Source organism: Lytechinus pictus, chromosome 2, assembly GCF_037042905.1.
Source record: "Lytechinus pictus isolate F3 Inbred chromosome 2, Lp3.0, whole genome shotgun sequence".
Classification (NCBI taxonomy): Eukaryota; Metazoa; Echinodermata; class Echinoidea; order Temnopleuroida; family Toxopneustidae; genus Lytechinus; species Lytechinus pictus.
The window spans coordinates 57,708,139-57,719,816 of NC_087246.1; positions in this window are offsets into that span (position 1 = coordinate 57,708,139).

Below are 11,678 nucleotides of genomic sequence, written 5' to 3' on the forward strand. Positions count from 1 at the left end.
GACCTGGTAATGAGGATTAATGCCTTACCAAAGGGCAATAGCGCACCAAGTGTGAATCGAACCCGGGTCACCGGAATACGAATCCCCCGCTCTACAGACTGAGCTATCGCGCCTCCTTTGTAGCGCGAGATGAGTTTTATATTCCGCACTTTTTGTAATCCTGAACATGATTCATATATTATTGTAAAAACAGGATATTTTCAGCCGCATTTAATCCCCTTGGGCAGGACATGTTTCTCACTATAACGTGGCCATTCGGGCATTTTGGCGCCCCCGGTCGAAAATAAATTTGGCGCCCCCGGTCGAATGTAAAATTGGCGCCCCAAAGATCGAACATCAATTCCCCCCCCCCCCCCCCAGGTCGAACATCAATTTAGCGCTCTCTAGGTCGAACATCAATTTGGCGCCCTATGTCGAACATCAATTTGGCGCCCCTAGGTCGAACATCAACTCGGCGCCACAATGTCAAACATTAATTCGGCGCCCATAAGTCGAACATCAATTCGATGCCCATAGGTAGAACATCAAATCGGCGCCCCCCCCCCTCGGTTGAACAACAATTCGGCGCCCCTTTGTCGAACATCAATTCGGCACCCTACGTCGACCATCAATTCGGCGCTCCCCTTTAGGTCGAACATCGATTCGTCGCCACCCTTCCCTCTTCTTTTTTTTTCTCTTTATCTTCTTTCCCTCCTTTTTTATCCCCTTTTATTTTCCTTTCTTCCCTGACTCTTTTTGGCGCCCCCTTTTTGCCTACCCAGATTAGGGGGGGGGGGCGTAAGTCAAGATAATATACTTTTTTTTATAGATATGGTCCGCAGTGTGAGAAGTGTTATATCGCGGATGTATGGTTTAAATGGAAACGTATACAATAAAACTCCAACCGTATAAAGCCAATGGCCATGAGTAGTGGTAGTGTTTCCTAAATAACAAGCTATGTATCTCGATAAACGATGATTTTGCGTGAAACGCGAGCTGAAAATTTTTACATTTAGACCTAAAAAAAAAACCGGTTCAATGTATGCAATTTTTGTAATCATGAACGAGATGGGTATCTCCTTTATAGCGAGCGCTAAGCGATAGCTGAATATTTTTGGTATTCCGATCTTATTATGGGAGGGTGAATCGCGAAAACTGGCCTGAAAACTGGGCATTCCGACATTCAAGCATATAGGTTTCGATTTCTTGTGATGATTGAGGGGAATATTGGTGCTGAGTCCCGGCGAGAGGGTGTGGGAGGGGGTATACATAAGCTTGAACTTTACAAGTATATTATTTCAAGAAAAAGAACTAAAAACATTGACAGAAAAATGAAAGTAGGCTTATTGAATAGCATAATCAACGCTTAAAACAACTAATAAGAAGAGATTTATTAATCATATAAGATAAAACGTAATACACTGTAAGGTCAAAATGTAATTTTTATGAGATAACTATATGATTTTTTTTCTCTTGTCAGATTCTGACATAATTGTTAACATGGCAAAAAAATAGTAGTATAATCACGGCTCATGAAATTAGCCTATATATCGGCAGGTTCACTTATCGTTATCGTTATCGTTATCGTTATCATCGATGATCGGAACCATGACGGCCACAAGACGACACGAATAAGTGCTCCGCTCCAATCCCTATACACTTAACACGAAATAAGTTTGGACAGTGAAAAACGCAAGAATGAACAAGGGACAAGCCGGTTCTAAACGGCGTAGGCCAATCACGCCCACCAGCCCTACCCTACCGGAAAGCTCAGGGGATCTGCTACCTGCAATAGAGAAACTACTGGATGCAAAGATTGATAAACTGAACAGTCGCTTCGATATTTTAGAAAGCAGAATAGCTACGAAGGTGTCGCAGATAGAAAGTAAGCTGGATAGCTTTGCGGAGTCCTTAAACTTCCTTTCTAAAGAGATTGAAGAAGTGAAAAAGGTAGAAATACACATAATCCAAAACAAATTGGAAGAGGAAAGACTGAATCGTGAAAAGGAGATAGACAGGATTTCATCTTACATTTGCAGGGAGAATCTTGTTATAATGGGGATCCCGGAGCTCACAGAGAAGGAGGATACCGACAAAGTGGTTAGAGAATTCTATCGGAGAAGCCTGAAAATGGAAGAAGGAGTGATACGAGAAATAGAGCATCAGAGAGTGCATCGAGTACCTGCTGTAACAAAGCCACGCCCTATCAAAGTTCGCTTTCTACGTTATACTGATAAAGTGAAAGTTCAACAGAATGGCCGTCTACTGAAAGGCACATCCTTCTACATCTTGGATGATCTTCCGAAGAGAGTCCGCCTGGAGCGCAGCCGCCAACTCCCAGCTCTTCGAGCCGCTAAAGAAGAAGGAAAAATTGCGTTTTTCTCAAGAGCAGAACCGTGGAAGCTGGTCATCATCGAGAGGGAAGACGAGGGAAGGAACGCGACGAGAGTTAGAAGTAGAAATACCAACGCGGAAAAGGATTCTGGAGATAATCGAGCAATGGGTAATGTTAAGCAATTAACGGAGGAAGGAATGAAAGCAATGGCAAATGTGAATATGAATCATATCGCAGGAAGATCAAGGGAAGAAAATAACAAGGAAAGTGAACCAAAACACAGAGGATTTGATCGTGATGGAATGAAGTGATTAACCAACTCGGCGAGTGATGAAACAGGTAAAGAGAATGCTTTCTATACGCCAATAGAAGATTAAGAATAATAACATTTACGTTGATGATTATAGAAATGTATGAAATGATTTTTGATAACCTGCTGGATGAAAATAAATCATTTCTGATTTGGAGAAACAGATAGTACTTAACTATTTTGAATATGTGTTGGCAATGAGCAGAAGTTATTTTGCAAAATCTCAATGAAAAGATCGATAGTTTTGTCAACTTTGGAGAAAAAAAAATTCAGAGAAGTGCAGGTGTTTTAGAGATTGTTAACATCAATTCGCAAAACAAAAGAGATACAGAGGAACATCAGGCATGTCAGGAGGATGTTCAGAATCTAAAAATCTATGTAATTTCTTTTTTCTCAGATAACGCATGACTATCGAGTATATATACAATAAGAATGTTTGACGCATGACTATCGAGTATATATACAATAAGAATGTTTGTTTATACATGTTTTGGGAAAAAAAGGATTGATTCTGTTCGGGATTCTGACAGTATTTTGATCTGTTTGGAAGGTGATTAATGTTTTTTTTTTCTTTCTTTTTTATTTAAACAGTTTTAATGGCAAAAATAAAATCATTAGTTCAAGCGATGATGAAACTAGGTTATAACTATTTTGAATATCTGCTGCCAGTGAGCAGAAGTTATTTTGCAAAATCTTACTGAAGAGAATGATAGTAGAGTTGATAACTTTGAAAAGGAAAAAAAAGAGAGAAAAGGTGTTTTAGAGATTGTTAAGATTAATTTACAAAACAAAAAGAGATAAAGAGGAACACTAGGAGAATTCAAATTGTAATAATCTGTTATTTTTTCCTTTTCAGTTATCACAGGCCTATCGAGTATACATGATGAATGCTTTATATACAGGTTTTGAAAAAAAAGAATGAGAATAATTGATTCGGTAGGGGAATCTGACAGTATTTTGATCTGTTTGGAAGGTGATTAGTGTTTTTTTTTTAAACAACTTTAACAACAAAAAAGATAATCATTTCAAGCAATGATGGAATTAGGATATAACTACTTGAATATCTGCTGGAAGTGAGCAAAAGTTACTTTGCAAAATCTTACTGAAGAGAATGATAATAGAGTTGATAGCTTTGAAAGGGAAAAAGAGAGAAGTGGTGTTTTAGAGATTGATAAAATTAATTTATAAAACAAAAAGAAATAAAGAGGAACACCAAGAGAATTCAAATTGTAATAATCTATTTTTTTTTTCTTTTCAGTTAACACTAGGGCTATCGAGTATATACAAAATGAATGCTTCTTTATACAGGTTTTTTGGGGGAAAAAAAGGATGAAAAGAATTGATTCTAGTGGGGAATATGACAGTATTTTGATCTGTTGGAAGATGATTAGTGATGGGTTTTTTTTTTGACAACTTTAACAACAACAAAAATCGTTATTTCAAGCGATGATGACATTAGGAAATGAGCAGAAGTTATTTTGTAAAATCTCACTGAAGACAATGATAGTAGAGTTGATAATTCTGAAAAATCCTATGGAGAGAAGTGCATGATGTTTTAAAGATTGTTGATATTAATTCGCAAAACAAAAAGAAATAAAGAGGAATATCAGAGTATGTTCAAAATGTCGATCTATGCAAAATCATTTGAGATAATACAGGCCTATTAAATATACAATGTTTGTTTTTATTGGTTTTGAAAAAGAAAAGATTTGATTCGGTCGGAGAATTTGACAGTATATTGATCTGTTTGGATAACCTTCTGTTATGTGGACGATTTGAGAATTTAGTATCTTGTAACATTTTATCTAGATTAACGAAATATCATCGATGAAAGCTTTGAAAAAAATAGTCGTTAAGTAAAACTCATAAAAGATTGCTATCAGTGTGCGGTGAACATGATTGTGTACTGAGTAACAAGAAATCGTTTAAGTTTGCGGATTCATGAAACATTGGCGTGTTTGTTTTTCTGCATATTCTTATTATAGATACAAAGAATGTGCTTTTATAATACAAATCTTCAAGGTAATTTCATATCAAAACAAGGTGTTCGGTTATCTTTGAAAAAACAACAACCAAGTTTTAGAATCCCATATTTATTGCATGCACGGGATTATTATGTAAATCGATTTACGAACACTCTGGAAATGGGTATACACTGACAAACATCTGAATGTTGGGAGGGTTGACATGCCCTATTTTTTTTTTATATATATGCAAAGTAGATATGAATGAGAGGTGGAGTCAAACTTTTTTCTTTTTTTTTCTTTGCACAAGTTAAAAGAAACAATTTGTTCTTTGACATGATGGGGTTTTTTTACGCCTACTATGCATATAGTTCAACGTCCCCATTATTCATTATTTAACGAGCCATGGAAATGTTCTTAAGCGTTCACTGAATTAATTTGAATTTTCAATTAGCATGTAAAGGAGGCATTGGTGAGAATCAACCTTGCAATAGTAACCTTGACTTAATTTGCATGTCTCCAGTCATGAAAGCTGCATTGAAATTTAAATGTTTAACAAGTGGGCGTGGCAACTTTTCTCAGAATAGATTCAGACAATGCATTACGTCTATTAGGGATAATTCATCATTCTCTTTATTTTTTTTTCTTTCTCGAAGAACCGAAAATGTGTTGGATTTCTGTGTGTATGTCAATTGTAAATTCCAAACAAGAATATGGTGGATGCTCGGTTACAATTCAAATACTGAGATGCAAAAAATCCAATAAGGAATCGATGGTTCTAAAGCAAGAAGCTGAAACTATTTAAAGTCTATGTCATTATGTTTCACTGTTCAACCAGTTGTAAAAATGTTTTAAACGTTTTGCTAACGTAACTTCCACTTAAATTTGTCTGTCGGTATGCAGGGCTCTATTGGTAAGAATCAACATTACTATAGTAATCTCGAAGTTATTCAAGTCACAGACATGCTGGTGGCATTCAAGTGGTTTACATTTTCTAACGCTAAACAAATGGGCGGGGTTATTTTTTTTTTTCTTCTTTTCTTTAACTTAACGAAGAATGTATAATCAGACAATGTAGCACATTCAATGATATAGTTCATCAATTTTCTTTTTTCACTGAAAACCAGTTATTGTGTGTGCTTGCATCTATTGCAAAATACTTAACAAAATATTTTGTTTGTTTATAACCGATGTTATACTTCAATACTAAGATACAAATATTCCAATCCTTTGTTAAAAAGTTTAATCTATTTTAGACAAGAATCCATTTCATTCAATTTGGTTAAAATCATTATGTTTCACTGCTCAACCAGTAATAGAAATGTTTCAAACGTTCACTGACTCCTACGATAATTGATCTGATGGTATGCAAAGTAGTTGTTGTAACTTGCCTTAGTAAACTCGCAATTTGACATACCAAGTTATTTGTTTCAATCAAATGTTTTTGGTATGAATTGTAATGGTTTTTAGTACAGTTCACCGTACAAGCTTTTGTGCATGAAATCAATAAGAGGTGAAACACCCTTTAATCTTTGTACAATAACTCCAAATGCTAACTTGGAAAAAAGAGAGAGGAATAGAAAGAGAGACGGAATTTGACACATTGTCGTGCAGCTTGGGACTTTTTTCTTCTTCTTTTTTTTTCTGAAAAAAGAAAAGGAATTTTGCGCATTCAAAAATTACGTTTAATTCAAAGAAATTGTAAAACAACAAAATATTGCGTCATGATGGTCTGCGCAGGAGCTTTATTGATAGTTCCTCTCTATTTTCCTCTGTTGATTTCAACAGCTCAGGTTAGTTTAGGTGCTATTTTTCGTCTTCCTCTTGTTGATTGTGGATCTTTTTTTTTTTCTTTTCTTTTTTATTCATTGTTATCAACACCCGTTTCCATTGATCCATATATGTAGCGCACCAATCAATTGTAAGAATCATTTGCATAAATGATCGGCTGTGGGTTCTTGAGACATCGAGGTTTTTCCCCCTCCTTTTCTCTCTCCAGCTCTCTCATTCTTTTTTTTTTCTTAAAGAGAGCATCAAAGCATTGATACATGTATTTTTTCTTCGAAAAAGATATTCATCGTTGTATAAAAGAGGTTGTAACGATCATGTCCAATGCTATTGGCAATTTGAAAATATATATATATATATATATTTTTTTTTTTTTTTTTTTTTTTTAATGGTTTTGGCTGCTGTGAAGTCGGGTTTTTTATTTTTTTCTCCAGAAAATAATCTATTTCCTTTTCATTTCTATTAGATTATGCCTTTTTTTTATTAGGCTGATAAGAATGAATCGGGTTTATAACCAAGAGCATCGGGTGTTAAGGTATAGGGAGGGGTGGGCGTTACACAATTTAGAGTGTCTTATGTTTGAGTTAGGTATGTCTTTTCGTGGTCAGTTTTTGTCTGTGTCGTTTTTCTTTTTTGTTGCTTGTTTCTTTTCTTTCTCTATCTTCTTAAGGTCAGTTTGCAGTGACACTTTGATCATGATCGACTTCGAGTGGGGTAGACCGTGGAGGGAGCCATCCATTTCTCATCCTATGTAGTGTCTTTTCAACATATCCTTAAATGAATAAATCTGTTTGTAATTTTATTTCTTTAAATGTAAGGGGGATTCGAGAGAAAAATAAGCGACAAAGTATTTTCAAATGGTGTAAGGACAAAAATGGGCATATAATCTTTTTACAGGAAACTTTTAGTACTCAAGAAATAGTTAGGAACTGGAGTTCATTGTGGGAGGGGAATTGTATTTATAGCCATGGTACAAACCATGGTAAAGGAGTCATGATACTTATTGCTCGAGGGGTCAACATAAAGATAAAACATACAATTATTGACCCAAATGGCAGATACATTTTCATAATCGGTCTGTTGCAAAATCAGCAGGTTGTACTAGGAAATGTTTATTTTCCTGTAGGAAGTAAAGAACAGGAGCAACTAGATTTTTTGCAAAATATTTCCCAGATTTTGGAGGAGAAAGAATTTAAAAATAAACCTTTTATTATAGGAGGGGATTTTAATATGACGAGGAATATACTTTTAGATTACAAAGGAAGTAGCATTAATAAAAGACAATCTAGGCTTAGTATTGATTTTGAAAGTTTTTTGGATAATCATAAGGCAATAGATATATGGCGATTTAGAAATATCGATAAGATGCAATACACTTATCATCAACAAAATCCTTACATGCAGAGCAGATTAGATTACTGGGTGATATCAGACATTTTTGTTGAAAAAGTATCGAAATGTGAAATAATACCGGCTTTGTCGCCTGATCATTCTGCAATAGAATTAAATGTTAATTTTGCCATTACTCACCCTGTTATAAAGACAGGATACTGGAAATTCAACAATAGCCTATGTTACGATGAAGAATATGTTAAAAGAATGAAAGAGGAAATAACTCGTCTAAAACTTCAGCTGTCTGAAGAGATTATGGATAATAGAATACTGTGGGATTATGTTAAAATGGAAATTCGAAATTTCACAAGAAAATATTCTAAGAAAAAAGCTAAAGAAAGAAAAGAGAAGGTTGATAAGTTAGAAAAGGAAATTATGAAATTGGAAGAGAAAGTTCAATTACAGCAAACATCATCGAACACAAATTATATTTTGATTGATCTTTTGGCAAGAAAAAGAAGTGAGCTAAAAACAATATATGCGTACTTAAATGAAGGTATAAAAATCAGATCTCGAGCCCCATGGTTTGAAAGTGGAGAACGAGAAACTGCATATTTTAAACAACTGGTAGATTATAATGGTCGGAAAGGTTTTATTAAAGAACTTAAAGTTAATGGAAATGTAATTAATGACGAAACTAGTATTTTAAAAGAAATAAAAGAATTTTATTCTTCCTTATATTCTAAAGGAGAGGTAGAACCTGGTGATTGTTTTTTTCCTAGTAACTTACCAAAACTAAGCGAAAACCAAAGAAATCATTGCGAAGTGAAAATAAACCAGGGGGATTGTATTGAAATTTTAAAAGAAATGCAATTAAATAAATCACCAGGAAATGACGGTTTAAATGTCGAGTTTTATATTACATTTTGGCAGGTAATAGGTGACCTAGTCTTAAATGCTTTTAATGATGCTATGAAATATAAAGAATTGTCACCTTCACAAAAACAAGCAATAATTACAATTATACATAAGGAAGGTAAAGATCCGATGTTTATTAGCAATTATAGACCAATTTCCTTGCTTAATGTAGATTATAAAATCCTAACCAAAATACTTTCTAAAAGAATTAAGACCATTTTGGATAATATTGTGTCAGGCGACCAAGTAGGTTACTTAACTAATAGGAATATTGGCGATGCTGTAAGAATAATAAACGATATGATTTTTCATACATCAAATTTTAATAAACCAGGATACTTAGTTGCAATCGATTTTGAAAAGGCGTTTGACTCAATTTCACATTCCTTCCTTCAAAGGGTGCTTAAATCGTTTGGTTTTGGGCCGATTTTTAGTAACTGGGTTAATGTTCTTTATACCAACTCGCTGAGTTGTGTCTTTAATGGGGGGAAATCGACCGGTTATTTTGCAATAGAGAGGGGGCTAAGACAAGGGGATCCCCTCTCCCCTTACCTTTTTATACTTTGTATAGAATGTTTAACGCATTGTATTCGTAATGATAATTTAGTAAAGGGTATTCGATTTGGTGAAACGGAAATTAAACAAATACTTTATGCTGATGATATGACTATATTCGTAGAAGATTTAGATTCAATATATAGACTAGATTTAATTCTTGAAAATTTTAGGAAGACATCTGGACTTAGGATGAACAAAAATAAAACGTTTATTTTGCCTCTAGGACCCTCTGTAAGCCTTACTCACCCTTTCCCTTTTGGGAAACAAGTTGATATGGTTAAAATTCTAGGTATTGTCTTTTCATTAAATCCTGACGTTGCTGAAGAAATGAATTATAAAGAAATATTAAGCAAAATTAAAAAGTTATTAAATTGGTGGAAACAAAGAGATCTAACTTTGTTTGGAAAGATTCATCTGCTAAAAACATATGCATTTTCTAAATTGATTTATGTAAGTTCTTTAACGCCTATGCCGGAATGGGCTTTTAAAGAAATTGAAGAAATTTGTTTCGACTTTTTATGGCGAGGAAAAGATAAAATTAAAAGAAACACATTGTATCTAGGATATAAACAAGGGGGAATAAAAATGCTCAATTTTAAACTTTTTGTAATGGTACAGAGAGTGATGTGGGTCAAAAGACTGGTAAACGGTGACCAGAAAGTGAAATGGAAAAAATATTTCAAATTTCTGCTAAGACCATTAGGTGGTAATTTAATTTTTTACTGTAATTTTACACCTGATATGATCAATATAAAAATTCCAAAGTACTACCAGGAAATGTTAAGTATTTGGTTTGATATAACTGTGTTCATCAAAAAGGACATAAGTAATAAAAGAAATGAAATTTTTTTCAATAACAGGTATATTAAAAATGAAGGAAAAGCGTATTTTCATGAAAATATTTTCTTAAAAAACACATACAAATTGCACCATATTGTAGATGAACACGGTGAACTTAAATCAAATACTTATTTTAGATCTATGGGTGTAAATGACGACGAAATAGTAACAATTAATGAAATATTTGCACATGTTCCTGTAGAATGGAAAGTCGAATTAAAAAATAATACCTTAGTTGATGGTTTGAAGATTGAATTTATTTTCTTTAAAAATGTTTTCCAGTTTGAGTCAGTTTGTTCAAAACAGCTGTATAGATCATGTATAAACAAGATTGCCGACACTCCTGTCAGTTTTTACAATCTCGAATCGTCATATAACATGTCTGAAAAAGAAATTGAAAAAGTATTTTATCGTCCAAGATTTTGCACATTAGATAATAAGTTAAGAGAGTTTCAATATAAATTATTATACAATATTATCTTTGTTAACCACCATTTATATAGGTTTCGATTTGTATCGAGTAATGAATGTTCTTTTTGCGGTAAAGATGAAGAAACTTATAGACATATTTTTTACGAATGTGAAATGGTTAAAGTATTATGGAAATTGTGTAGCAATATATTAAAATTTCCGATTCTTAAAAGCTTACAGTGGAAGGATATCCATGTTGGATTAGAAGAGACGACAGAAAATAGACAATTATTAAATCATATCATTTTACTTATCAAATTTTTAATATATCACGGAAGGGGGAATCATAAACTACCAACTGCTGAAGAGATAAAAGTAAAGCTTTTTAAAAGTAAAGAAGAAGAAAAGAAAATTGCTATAGAGCGAAAAACATTAACACAGCACTATAAAAAGTGGGAACACCTAAAAAGCAATTAATTAAGTAGGATGAGGAAGGGATGGCTTTATCCGGTTTGCACACGTGCGGGGTTGGCTGGTCTGTCTGTCACTATAAACTGTCCGCTTTTCTTTACTTTGCATGTTACTTATCTTCTTTCTTTCTTTCTTTCTCTTTTTTTTTCTTTTTCTCTCTCTCTCTCTCTCTCTTTCTTTCTTTCTTTCCTTCTTCCTGCTTTTCTTATTTTTGTATTGTTTTTGTTTGTATTGTCTAATTGCTTTGTGTCTTGTCTGTGTGTGGGGGGGGGGGGGGGGTTGGGTGTGAGAGCGATTTCGTTCTTTTATGGGCGTGTGTGGGGAGTGAGCTCTCGAACCCTTTCCGGTTTTTTTTATATTATAAATTTCATTCAGTTTAATCAATGTCGAGCAATCAATTTTCTGCATAGCTATTGTATGATTTTGTGAATTTATATTGGTTATTAAGTGTTAATTTTTGTGACTGAATTTATCCACTGTATATCATATATGTTAATACCATGACATGTACGATTGTTTGTATTATGGATAATTATTTGTCTTTTGTGAACAGTGTTTTGTTAATATTGATTTGTAATATTTTACAATGTACCATTACTTTGAACTGAATGATTAATAAATATTATTACAAAAAAAAAAAAAAAATCATTATTCTGAGGCTTATCATTAAAATCAGTTCTTTTGAAGTGGGCCTTTGAGAATCCCCCTTACCTGGCTTCTGGTCTTAGGATCATAACGTCACGGGTGAAAGGACAATGTTAGATTTGAAAGA